Source organism: Pseudorca crassidens, chromosome 19 (genome assembly GCF_039906515.1).
Source record: "Pseudorca crassidens isolate mPseCra1 chromosome 19, mPseCra1.hap1, whole genome shotgun sequence".
Lineage (NCBI taxonomy): Eukaryota > Metazoa > Chordata > Mammalia > Artiodactyla > Delphinidae > Pseudorca > Pseudorca crassidens.
The window spans coordinates 39531760-39546050 of NC_090314.1; the positions used below are offsets into that span (position 1 = coordinate 39531760).

The 14291-nt window shown below is 38.9% G+C and overlaps 1 protein-coding gene and 1 long non-coding RNA gene across 8 annotated transcripts in view; both read left to right on the plus strand.

Annotated features, from left to right (window-relative positions):
- The window catches only part of SPAG9 (sperm associated antigen 9), a 142788-nt gene that overhangs the window by 24652 nt on the left and 103845 nt on the right, over positions 1-14291 (plus strand). The window lies entirely within an intron of this gene.
- On the plus strand, positions 178-9796 carry LOC137211973 (uncharacterized). The gene is made up of 3 exons (XR_010937302.1): positions 178-264; positions 1395-8700; positions 9690-9796. It is a non-coding gene; the product is annotated as an uncharacterized lncRNA (long non-coding RNA).

Sequence of the window (14291 nt, forward strand, 5' to 3'; positions counted from 1 at the left end):
TCCTGGGTTCAGCCACCCTTCCTGACTTCTCATTACAATAGGAAGTACCCCCAACCACCTGGGGGAAGGTTTCCAAATAATCAGTTCTTTAAACCTTCCCACCCCCACCCCCACAGGTGTATCAGACTGGTTGTAAGAAGTGCTGCTGTGCTGGCCTGTAATATTTGGAAAAAATCTCTCAGGGTATTTGTGATTATAACTGCCTCAATCCTAAGATGGAGAACGATTGCTTAAGAGAAGCTCAAACATATGCTTACTAGAAACGTAAGACCTTCTTCATTCTTTTTATTTATTTTTTTCCCGGCCGCCACTGTGGACCTTTCTTCATTCTTTCAAAAAAAAAAAAAAAGCAAACAATAGAAGACTAAATACATTAATGTAAAAAATAACCTTCTATATACTATGAAGGGTAAAATATTAGCTGTTTATTTTTACTTAAAATATTTATCTTAAGTAAAAGATACAGCACATTAAAGATAAAGGGAAAGTCACCTTCTGGGAGAGAAGTGGTACTGGAAGGAGAACAAAGGTGACAGCATGAATTTGGTTTATGTCCTTCTATTTCTTATCTTTAGACATTCACTACATATATATATATATCTATAAACTGTGTAGAGTATTGCTTTGGGATTATTTTGGGGATAAATATTTTTTTCTAAATCCTATTACATTTTCATATAATTTTGCAGTTTGCTTTTTTTTTTTTTTTTTTTTTGCGGTACGTGGGCCTCTCACTGTAGTGGCCTCTCCCGTTGCGGAGCACAGGCTCTGGACGCGCAGGCTCAGTGGCCATGGCTCACGGGCCCAGCCTCTCCACGGCATGTGGGATCTTCCCGGACTGGGGCACGAACTCATGTCCCCTGCATCAGCAGGCAGACTCTCAACCACTGCGCCACCAGGAAAGCCCTGCAGTTTGCTTTTTTTATTCAGTGTTTCTTAGATCCATCCATGATGATACATACATATGTATCTAGTTGTTTTAACTGCTATATATTCCATCATGTGAATATCACTGTTCATTCTTCAGCTGATGAAAGTTTTGAGTTATTTCCTATATTTTACTACATAATGTACTACAGACATTGAATGTGGTAACATTCAGTGCATACCTAAGAGGTTCTCAAATATATATACTTTATTAATCTATTTATTTTTATGTTTCAGATATATAGCATTAATAGTTCAACATCTGTATATATTACAGAGTGGTCACCACAGAGTGGTCACCACAGAGTGGTCACCACAAGTATAACCATCCATCACTATATAGTTGACCTGCTTCACTCATTGCACCCACCCACAATCCCCTTGCCTTGTGGTAACCACTAATCTGTTCTCTGTATCTATGAGTTTGTTTTATTTTGCTTGTTCATTTGTTTTGTTTTATTTTTTAGATTCTACACGAGTGAAATATGGTGTCTTTCTCCATCCAACCTATTTCGCTTCGCATAATACCCTCAAGATCCATCCATGTTGTTGCAAATGGCAGGATTTCATTCTTTTTGTGGCTGAGTAGTATTCCACTGTATGTGTGTGTGTGTGTGTGTGTGTGTGTGTGTGTGTGTGTGTGTGTGTGTGTGTGTGTGTGTATATACACACCACATCTTTTTATCAATTCATCCATTGATGGATACTTAGGTTATTTCCATATCTTGGCTATTGCAAATAATGCCATAATGAACACAGTGGTGCATTTATCCTTTTGAAATAATGTTTTCATGTTCTTCAGGTAAATACCCAGAAGTGGACTAGCTAGGTCATATGGTAGTTCTATTCTTTTTTTTTTTTTGAGGAATCTCCATACTGTTTTCTTTAGTGGCTGCATTGAAGATGTGTACTTCGATGAAGAAATAAAGATGCCAGTTTTTAAGATATGTATTTGTAAACTTAAAAAGATATGGCCACATTTCTTGTCAAAAGGGGTGTATATATTCCCACCAGTAGTGTGTAAGAGTTATTTTCCTGTATTTTTGCCAACACTCAATACCGTCTGACTTTCTGGGTTTTGCTACCACTCTGATGTGTGTGAAATAACCTCTTCTTTTAATTTGCTTTTCTCAGATCACTAATGTGATCCTTTTCTATGAATTGCCTGTTCAGTTTCATTTACTCATAACTGGCAACAACCTGTGTCTGGATAGATCTAAATTATACTTTACAATAGTTTTATAGTATTCCCTCTAAGATCATCAATGGTTACTAAGACCATTGGGTGAAAAGGACTGGGGAATCTGTCATTTAAGAGCGTCCTAAGAGATATATCATCCAAATGCAACTTAAGGACTTTGTTTGGATCCTAACTATAAACGTATTTGTGAGGCAACCAGGTGAATCTGCACAGTGACTGGATATTCCTTGTTATTTCATTAAGGATTGGGAAATGGTTCTATTCTAACTCAATTATTCATTCAGCATTTTTTAGCTTTATTTTATTTTCTTTTTTGTTTTAATATTTATTTATTTGTTTTGGCTGTGCCTGGTCTTAGTTGCAGCACGTGGGATCTTTGTTGCGGCACACGGTATCTTTTTTTTCAGATGCAGCATGCAGACTTCTTAGTTGCAGCATGCGAACTCTTAGTTGAGGCCTGCATGCAGGATCTAGTTCCCTGACCAGGGAGAGAACCCGGGCCCCTGCATTGGGAGCACAGAGTCTTACCCACTGGACGACCAGGGAGTCCCTAGCTGAATTTTCTTATAAAAGAAAACTTCCTCCTCATCAACGGTTTGGTTACCCTAAGGTATAGTGTGTACAGGAAAGACAGGATAAGTGCTAGGTCCCTTCCTTCCTTCCTCCCTCCCTCCCTCCCTCCCTCCCTCCCTGTTGTGTGCGGGCTTTCTCTAGTTGCAGCGAGCGGGGGCTACTCTTCGTTGCAGTGCACGGGCTTCTCCTTGCGGAACATGGGCTCCAGGCGCACGGGCTTCAGTAGTTGCGGCACGTGGGCTCAGTAGTTGTGGCTCACGAGCTCTAGAGCACAGGCTCAGTAGTTGTGGCGCACGGGATTAGTTGCTCTGCGGCATGTGGGATCTTCCCGGACCAGGGATCAAACCCGTGTCCCCTGCATTGGCAGGCAGATTCTCAACCACTGCGCCACCAGGGAAGCCCCCAAGTGCTAGATTCTTTGATTCATGCTTTTGTAGTTTCTAAGAGCTCTCCCTTGTTTTTGTTTTCCCCTCTTCGCCAATTCTTTTGAAAATAGTATACTGTTCTGGTTTCATGGATGCAATGACTTTTCTTTGGTCTCTGAGGATATTAATTATAGCTTTTATTTGTTCCCTGATTTGTCTGTTTCCTCAGTGTACCTCCATCTCCCCCCCTTTTTTCCTGATATTAGGTCTCTCTTTTTCAGGTTGGAGCTTCAAATGCCTGATAACCCTTAATTATCCCTTCACGTTTTAAGAGTAAGACACTAAAAAAGGATGGCCAGAAGTTTTGTGTGCCTAGGCACAATTTATTGTGTCTTGTGAACTCAGATTTCGGTATTATCCCATGGTCTTTTCTCAGAGACATTTGAGTTTTTCCAAGGAAAGATTAATCTCTCTGGGGGTGGGGAGTGGAGTGGTAGATAAACCTAGTTATTATGAGAACCTGAGTGAGAGCAGGAACTGAAAGGGGACTGTCAGTATTACTGTTTGGTATATAGATTTTCATTTAATTTCTCTCTTTTCATTTGGCACCTGGCTGTGCCTGGTATCTCTCCCCTAGTCTAGAATCTCTCTTACTGAATTTATTAAGAAAACAAACTTCTTATTTTCTGTGTGGGTGGTCAAAGAGGACCACCTGGCTGCTCTGGGATGATACTAGGGACCTGCTAGGGACATTACTTACTAGTGCTTTTATTCTCCCAGTCATTCCCCCTGTTTTCAGCCTTACTCTCACTCTGATTCTCTAATTACATGGTTTCCATAACATGGATCTATCATAATTTACTTGTTCACTATCTATTGATGGACATTTAAGTTATCTTCTAGTTTTGAACTGTTACAAATAGCACTTCAGCAAATATCCTTGTACATGGCCCTTTGTGCATATTTATTTGATTTTTAATGACAGGAAGCTCTTACTACAAAATTTCATCATTAACTTAAATGCTACAAGTAATTCTGTTCCAAGTTATTTCTTTAAACTTTTTATTATGGAAATATCCAAGTGTTAAAGTAGAAGGGAATAGTATAATGAACTCCCACATATCCATCACTCAACTTCAACAGTTATCAGTATCAAGCCAGTATTGTTCCATCTGTCCCTCCCCACTTCCCCTCAGCATCTCCACCATAATTTTAAATTTTTAAATTTATTTATTTATTATTTGTTTTTGGCTGCGTTGGGTCCTCGTTGCTGCGTGTGGGTTTTCTCTAGTTGTGGCGAGCTGGGGCTACTCTTCGTTGCAGTGCAGGGCTTCTCATTGCGGTGGCTTCTCTTGCTGTGGAGCACGGTCTCTAGGCGTGTGGGCTTCAGTAGTTGTGGCTCGCGGGCTCTAGAGCGCAGGCTCAGTAGTGTGGTGCACGGGCTCAGTTGTTCCGTGGCATGTGAGATCTCCCTGGACCAGGGCTCGAACCCATGTCCCCTGCATTGGCAGGCAGATTCTTTTTTTTTTTTTTTGGCAGGCAGATTCTTAACCACTGCACCACCAGGGAAGTCCCTCCACCATAATTTTAAAGCAGATCAAAGACTGTACACCAGCGTATCTCTAAAAGAGTTTTAAAAAAAAGCAAACATTATCATACTTAAGTTATAAATGATTATTCTTTTTTTTAAGTCTTAATAATAGCTAATATTTAATGAGTGTTCACATTTCCCCAATTGTCTTATAAATGTAATTTTATAGTTGGTTGTTTCAATTAGGGTTGAAAGAAGATGGTCCACATATTTATACTTGGTTTAAGATGCCTCTTAGGCATCTCTTAATCTGTAACTGTTCTCCTTTTCTACCCCCTTGTTATTTAGTTTTGAAGAAATGGAGTCATTTGTATTAGAAATTTTTTTCTAAAAATTTCTAGAATTTTTTCTAGGGATGGGGGAGGGGAATCATTGTTTAATAATATGGTTTATCCTCTTATTTCTTAAAAGATACTATATTGAAAAACAATTTCATTTAACTGAACTTAACTGATAGCAATGATTATTTAAAATAATGGAAATATTTTCCTTCCTCCACTCTGCAGAGTAAATGGGGGGTGGATAATATCTGGGTGGATTCTGAGCAGTAAGTCAGCCTTTTATTTAGCGGTATTTTTTAGAGAACTGCTGTATTCAAAGTTGCTATTTTAAAGGTTATGGGTTTTTGTTTGTTTTTGTTTTTTGTCTCTTGAAATCTTTCTCCAATAAACAACAGTTTCTAGGGATTTTTTTTTCTTTTTTTTCTTTTTTTTTTAATTTAGGGAGCTTGCCTTTTCAAAGTATTTGTTTTTCTCCAGAACAGTAGGGCAAAACAGCCCCTATAAGCCATCTGGATTTGAAACCATTTTGCTTGTTCTTTTTAGATCCTGACATGAGTGTGTATTGTCTACTGCCTTTTTTTGTTTTGTTTTCTTTTAAACAGTATCTAGTTGCTCCCAGGAGAGTTCTGTCTGGAGTTACATTTGTTTCTGGCTAATTAGTTATTGAGAGGAGAAAGGGTATCCAGTGAAGATGTATTTATAACACATGCTAAAAAAGCACATTCACGGGCTCTTATCCCACTCCCAACACTTTTTTTAAAAAGCGTGAGAGAGAAACTGAGAGAGGGAGAGAGACAGACAGACAGGGGTTGGGGTGATGTGTACTCTACACCAGCATATCTGAGGGATCTAACAAACTCTCCTATGCTTGGAGGGAGTAACCAGAATTCTCCAGGGGTAGGACGGTTTTATAATTAGAAAAACTGCCCCTCACTTGCCTTGATTTTGACATTGCCCTGCCTCCACCATTTGCCAAATGTAGTGGAGGGTGACGATCTTTATAAAGTTATGCCTCTGGCAGAAGTTGTCACATTAAATCAATGTGAATGTTTATAGGCTTCTTATGAGCATTCATTTACTTTTTTTTTTTTTCTTCTTTAAAATGTCTCTGGCAAGGGTGGAGCCTCCAAAATCCTAATTACTTTGCCTAAAAATACTGGGTTTTTTTTTTGTTTTCTTTTTTGGCTGCGATGCATGGCATGCAGGACCATAGCTCCCTGACCAGGGGTTGAACCCGCACCCTCCGCAGTGAAAGCATAGAGCCTTAACCACTGGACTGCCAGGGAAGACCCTACATTACTTAAGAATAAGGCTGTTAAAGAAAGATAAACCATCCTAAATCCCACCACTGCTAAACAGCCATTTTAATACATGCCTCCAAAGCTTTTATTTTGCCTGTCTACTCTTCCTCCAGTTTGTAAATGTAGGATCACACTATATATAACGTTATATATCAAAGCTCTTAAAGTATGATAAAAGTAACACTCTTTTCATACATTCTTTAAGGACTTTGATCCACGTTGCTAACTTCCGCGTGGGTTGTACCAGTTACACTCCTAATAATGAGATACCTTTACAAATAAATATTCCATATGGTGCACTTGAATACCTCACAGGTAGCTCACCTTGATATTAAAAATCAGTTCTATTATATTACCCATACCTCTCCTGCATCTGTTTATCCTAGGTAAGCGATACTACCATCCTCACCATTGGCCAAATCAGAAAGCTAGACTTTTTCCTGAGCTTTCCTTCTCTCTTCTCCTTTACATTCATTCAGTCACCAATCCTGTTTATTTAACTCCAGAATATCTTGAATTCTTCCTCATCTCTCCATTCTCACTGCTACTGCACGTAATCATCTCTCATTACTGTGGTAACCTTTGGTCTCCCTTCAGATACTCTTGTTCCCTTCTCAGCACAGCCCATTCTCCGTATCCTCACAGACAGAGCTTTTCAAGGTATGAGTGGATTTAAACATCCTTAATGTGATCCAGTATCCTGTAAGGCCCTATATGATTTGTTCTTTATCTACGTTCCATCCTCATCTCAGGCCATTCTTTCTCCCAGATGTCTAAGCTTGGCCATTCTGGACTTCCTTGGTTTCTTTCAGCTTGATGAACTTTTTGCTCTTTACTTTATAAACTTTTTTTTTTAGGCTTCAGGTCTCAGTTTCAATGTCTCGGGAATGTCTTCCTTGAGTCATATCAAGTTAGTTTCCCATTATATGTATAACTTTTCTGATATCTTGTACTATTTCTTGTGTCATGTGATTACAGTGTGGTTGCATTGTGTATGAACTTGAACTATGATTTTTTAAAGTCTCATTTTGTATTCAGAGTTTGAAATGTTAACTCCTCATTTCAGAAAGTCTTGGCAAGTATCACATCATATATAAGCCTGAGCCTGAGACTGCCTTGTAAACCAAGGTTGTGTTGTTATCCCATGTTGATGTCATTTAGAAAGTAACAGACTCTACTCAATACTCTGTAATGGCCTATATGGAAAAATAATCTAAAAAAAGAGTGGAATATATGTATATGTATTACTGATTCACTTTGCTGTACACCTGAAACTAACACGACATTGTAAATCAACATACTCCAAAAAAAAAAAATTGTCTCTCTGAAAATAAAAACAAACGGTTAAAAAAGTGTTTTGGGCTTCCCTGGTGGCGCAGTGGTTGGGAGTCCGCCTGCCGATGCAGGGGACACGGGTTTGTGCCCCGGTCCGGGAAGATCGCACTTGCCGCGGAGCGGCTGGGCCCGTGAGCCATGGCCGCTGAGCCTGCGCGTCCGGAGCCTGTGCTCCGCAACGGAAGAGGCCGCAACAGTGAGAGGCCCAAGTACCGCAAAAAAAAAAAAAAAAAAAAAAAAGCGTTTTGCAGTTTTCAACTTTTAACTCTGTGAAGAAGACACGATTCTCTGTATTGTGAAGCATGTAATATAGTACAGTGTACTAATTTGATTTATTTACCAAATAAACTATGACTGCTGCTGCTGCTGCTGCTGCAAAAAAGTAACAAATACCAGCCATCCCTCATCAGCATTAACCTCAGCGGCAACTTTTGTGTTAACTTATCTTCACAAATCAGTCTTTTGTCAGTTACTTTTTTTTTTTTTTTTTGTGGCTGTATCACACAGCTTGAGGGATCTTAGTTCCCTAACCAGGGATGGAGCCCGGGCCCCCTGCAGTGAAAGTGCTGAGTCCTAACCACTTAGACCACCAGGGAATTCCCATCAGTTACACATATTTAATGTTTGTTTTCTTCTGCCAAATTTCAAGCAATGGAGCATAGGGAGCAGATCTGTTTTGCAATCTACTACATTCTCAGCACCTTAGAATACTCAAGTTGTGTGTTGAAAGGGTGGATGGATAAAAGGAACCTTATTTACCCACTTATTCCCTTTGTGAGTCAGAGGAGAGATTCCCCAACATATTCTTTGGCTAATGGTTTACCCATTACATCATTTACTGAAATTCCAATCCCAAATTTTATCTCCCTGGACATGCCGGACATGCCGATCTTTATGCCTCTATGCCTTTGCATGTGCTGTTACCTCTGCCTGGAGTGTCTTTACCCCACTTTGTTAGATAAACTGTTTCTTTTAAAGTCAGCTGAAAGGGCTTCTCTTTTTTTTAAAACAGATTCAGTTGCTTATTCCTCTATGTTTCTATTGCCCCTTATACTTGCTTCCATTGTAGTACTTAGCATGTTATGTTGATAACTGTTTACTGTGTTTCTTTGGTGGCTGTCATGAAGTAAGTGCTTGGACTGGTTGGGTGGATAAAGAATTTTTAGTTAATATGTTATTTAAGTTAGGAGTAAATCTTATGAATGTCATTACCGAGTAGTTTGTAATAAGTATCTTTGTACTACCTCACTGCCTATTCTGTATTTCTGCCGGCATCTGGAGAACAGTCATTGTAAATAAGTGTGTGGTTTTATTTAATTGTGACAACAATTTTTCTTTGACTAGAAAGTGACAGAATGGGCTATGTTCCTATTTTTATGTTATCTCAGTTTGTGTGTTAAGTTGAAAATACAGGAGTAGAAAGCAGACATGTCTTTTGAAGTAAGTTAAGACTTTAAAACAAGAGTCAGACGTGTTTGTAGTCTACAAAGTTACAAAGAGGTTCAGCAGTACTCACATATGCTAACTAGCCCGCCTAGGATCTCTGAATGTAGAAGAGAAGTAGAAAGGCTTGTTGGAGAACTTTCTACTTAGTGTAATCCGTGCCAGCTACTGCCTGATTATTTTCACTATAGTATGAGAAGGTTAGGAATAGAAAAAAGGAACAGTTCTCATTACCTCCCTTATGCTCTACCTCTAACCCACACCCAGGAAAAAGGACTCCTATTAGGACCAGGAATCTAAACCTTTTTCTGCTAACAGTCTTATTTTAGCAGCTGATTGAATTTCATGGCACCTTCTCTATTTCGATTCCAATTTTCTTTTTCTTAAATTTTTTTTTCTTTTTTCTTAAATTTTTATGTTTCTCACTTTCACATTATTGCGAAGTGCCATATAGAACCAGGTCATCTTCTGAAGTTTTTTGTACTTATTATCAGTATTGTGTTTTTGAGTTACCCTACCCTATAGCAACCTCTCTTTCCAAGGTTATCTGTGTTATCAGGGATATTTCACAAAACAGTCGCTAAAAACTAGCCTGTTTGACAGATATGTTTCTTGGATGACAGTTTAGATAATTTCAATCATTTGTTACTTTTTCTTGATTACTCTTTGAAGGCTGTTAAGAAGTGTTTATCAGGACTTCCCTGGTGGTCCAGTGGTAAAGAATCTGCCTTATGGTGCGGGGGACGCGGGTTCGATCCCTGGTCGGGGAACTAAGATCCCACATGCCGCGGGGCAACTGGGCCTGTGCGCCACAACTACTAAGCCCGAGTGCCACAAACTACAGAGCCCACATGCCACAACTAGAGAAGAAAACCTGTGCGCCACAACTAGAGAGAAGCCCTCGTGCTGCAATGAAGAGCCTGTGCACTGCAACTAAAACATCCTGCCCTGCATGCTGCAATGAAGACCCGACGCAGCCAAAAATAAAAATAAATAAATAAAATAAATAAATAAATATTTTTAAAAAAAGTGTTTATCCTACCAGGCTTTCAGTGCCCTGCGTGATCTATTAACATACCTTATCAGAACTGAGGCATATTTATTTTTGTTGTGCAATAGTGATTATCATTTTAAATGAAGGCGGCAGCTGTACATTTCCAAACAAGATTTAATGCACATTTAAAATTGGGATTTTCTGGAGTTCCCTGGTGGTCTAGTGGTTAGGATTCAGCACTTTCACTGCCATGGCCCGGGTTCAATCTCTGGTGGGGGAACTGAGATCCTGCAAGCTGCGTGGTGCAGCCCACCTCCTCCAAATAAACAAACAAAATGGGATTTTTCAAGAGAGAATTTTAAAAACTTATTTTTAAAAATCAACAATTAACATAATTTTTATAAATGGGGAAAATCATTCTTGATTTCTTATAGAGCTTGAAGATGCACTGAAATTGAATGACTAGTTTGCTTCATATATATTTTTTAATACCTTGTAATTCTTCACATTTATTTATTTATTTTTGGCTGTGAGGATCTTCGTTGCAGCACACGGGCTTAGTTGCCCCGAGGCATGTGGGATCTTAGTTCCCTGACCAGGGATCGAACCCCGCCTCCCTTGCATTGGAAGGCAGATTCTTAACCACTGGACCACCAGGGAATTCCCTGCTTCATATATTTATTTTCTTGGGGAAAGGTCTATATTCATAAGATTCTCAAAGCAGTTCATGATTCCAAAAAGCTTAAGATCCACTGTTTAGAATAAGAAAGGAAAAAACATATACCCTTGAGAGAAACAGTTCATTTTGAAGTCTCTAAGTTTATCTGTTTTAATTTGCTTGAAGGAGAGGCCTGGGATTATGTATTTGCTTTGGAATATTTTCATTATTTCCAGTCATTTCCTGTGAAGGGAAACTGCAGAAACAAGAGATTTCCATTTGAAGTTAAATAACCCTGCCGGTCCAAAAAACGTTCACATCATTTTTGGGGAAAAAAAAAAATCTCTCTTCTTTTTGCTCTGTTTACTTAAGGTGATATTTACTTTAAGTAATAAAATGTGAAAAAAGCGGAAGCTTGAACCATCTAGGTGTAGGCCGGCTTGAAGAGTAAGCATATAATAGTGACTGCTAAATAGTTTTGGATTATTCATGCCCTTGTGCAGCCAAACTGGGTCGCTAAGAAATGAAGCTGTGTGTCTGTGACGATATTTCTTCTGTCATTCAGAAAGGAGTTCTGAAAAGGCGGGATAGTGGTAAAGTTGGATTTTTTACTAGCTTTATGGAGAAATAATTGACATATGGTATAAGTTTAAAGTGTACAACGTAATGATTTGGTAAAGGTATATGTTGCAAAATGATTACCACAAAAAGTTAGTTAACACATTGCCATCACTTCACATACTTTCTGTGTGTGTGGTGAGAACTTAAAAAAAAAATCGACTCAGCAACCTTCAAATATACAATACAGTAGTATTTTTAACTATAGTAACCATGCTGTGCATTATATCACCAGGACTTGTAAGTGGAAGTTTGTACCCTTTGTACAGCATTTTAGGTGTTACTTGGTAAACATCTGCTGTATGTTCTTTTTTTTTTTTTTTTACATCTTTATTGGAGTATAATTGCTTTACAGTGGTGTGTTAGCTTCTGCTTTATAACAAAGTGAACCAGTTATACATATGTTCCCATATCTCTTCCCTCTTGTGTCTCCCTCCCTCCAGCCCTCCCTATCCCACCCCTCTAAGTGGTCACAAAGCACCGAGCTGATCTCCCTGTGCTATGCGGCTGCTTCCCACTAGCTATCTATTTTACATTTGGTAGTGTGTATACGTCCATGCCACTCTCTCACTTTGTCACAGCTTACCCTTCCCCCTCCCCATATCCTCAAGTCCATTCTCTAGTAGGTCTTTATTCCTGTCTTACCCCTAGGTTCTTCATGACATTTTTTTTCCTTAAATTCCATATATATGTGTTAGCATACGGTATTTGTCTTTCTCTTTCTGACTTACTTCACCCTGTATGACAGACTCTATGTCCATCCACCTTATTACAAATAGCTCAATTTCGTTTCTTTTTATGGTGCTGTATGTTCTTTAAAACAACATTTTATCTATAGCACACAAGCCTGAAATAAGACTTTCTGGTTATTTGCCCAGATATGGCAGTTCCGTTAACCAAGGGAGCATCATTTTCAAAGCAGGCAAAAAAATAATTACATTTTCTTATTAATTCTTAGTCTTTGCTTCTGTCCCCAGGTAAAATGTTGAAATAACTTACTCAGACTTCATCAGCAACATCCTGTTACATAATGCTGCTTTTCTGTTCAATGTAACCTTTGTATCATCTGCCTGCATTCAATTTGTAGCCAGTGAACACCCTTGGAAGGCAGGGATAGTATGATACTCACAGTCATATTCCATGTGCCTGGCACATAGTAAGTAGTTTAAGTAGTCGTTTCTTTCTTTTTTTTTTTTCCCGCTGTGCCACGTGGCATACAAGATCTTAGTTCTTCGACCAGGGATCGAACCCACGCCCCCTACAGTGGTAGCGTGGAGTCTTAACCACTGGGCCGCCAGGGAATCCCACCCCTCCCCTTTTTAAAGTAGTCGTTTCTTGAGTGAATGAATGATTTGTCAAGTTTACCTCTTTTCCTACATTTACTATAACCTTTACTCCTTCTTTATGTAATCATTTTTAGATTAATATTCTACAAAAAATAAACAATGACAAATATGGAATATTTTCACAGAAAAGGGCAGGGGTGCTAAATGTGGGGTTTGTGGAAGGGCTTAAACGGTCTCTGAGCCTCTGAGAAAAATAGGTAGAATTTGGGTTAGGTGAGGGCATTTCTTCTGGGGAAACATGGTTCATGGATATATCAAATTCCCAAATCAGTCTGTGGAACTCCAAATGATTAAGAACCAGTGTTACAGATGTTGGAGGTTTCAGGCTTCAAAGATTAGGAAAATATTGGCTAATAAAATGAGAAAATAAAATGGTTCTTGAGGGAAAGTAGCTGAATATATTAGGATGCTTTTAGTTTCTTGTGATAGAAACCAACTCAAGCTTATATAAAACAGAATTTATTGGTTTATGTCACTGAAAAAATAAAACAATTGGGAAATGCCAGCCTCAGGAAATATTGAGTGTAGGAACTCAAATGGTATCTTTAATTAGGGGTTTTCCCCCCTTGTTGTTTTCCTTTAACATTGGCTTTGTTTTCAGGCATGCTCCTTCCACCTGTTGAAAAGGATGTCCCTCTGCAGCTTAAGCCTGCTAGATTCTTAAGAGTTTGGGATTCCAGAGGAAGAGAGGTTGTATTCTTCCTAAAAACTGGCAAATGTCCCAGAGAGGACTCTGATCAGTCTGGTTCAGGTCATATGCCCACCCATAGGGAGATGGAGTCCTCACGAATCGAAATGCATAGACTGAATAGATTTCGCATGAAACTGGGGAGAAGTTCCTCAAAGGAAGACAGTGTGTACAAGACAAAAAACAATGTCCACTACAGTGACTGAAAAGTTTTAGGACACATAAAGTAGGTAATAGACAGCAAACTTCGTATTAAAACTAGAGTGTATTTAGTGATATCTAAGTTTATTTGTGAATTATACAGTTTTCTCTATGGATTTTAGTTTTTTTACTGTGAAAGTTTTTTCATTTATGTATTCATTTGTTTAACAAATATTTGAGCACCTGCTGTGTGCCATCATCATTCTTTGCACTGGGAATAACAACAGCAAGCAAAACAAATCCCTGCCCTCATGGAACCTACATTCTAGTGAGGCAAGGCAGATAATAAATAAGATAAATTACTAAAGTATATAGTATGTTAGATGAAGGTAAGTGCAATAGAGAAAAAAAGCAGGAAGGGAAGTAGGGAGTACATATTGCAGTTTTAAATATGATGGGCAAAAAAAGTCTTAGTAAAAACTGACATTTGAACAAAGATGTTAAGGAGGTGAGGATGAGCAAGCCATTTGGATATCTGGGGGAAGAGTAGTAGAAGATGATGTCAAAGAAGTAAGAAGATGATAGATTGTATTCATCCTGGGGGGTCTCTGGTAAGGACTTTGGGAGAATGCAAGCAATCAGAGGATTTCAAGCAGAAGAGTACACTGATCTGATTTTTAAAAAGGGTCACCCTAACTACTGTATGGAAAATGCATTGTAGAGGTACAAGGGTGGAAGTAAGGAGGCCGGTTAGGAGGCTATTGCTACTGCACTAATCCAGGCAATAGATAATGGTGGCACAGACCAGGATGGTGATGGAGATGATGAA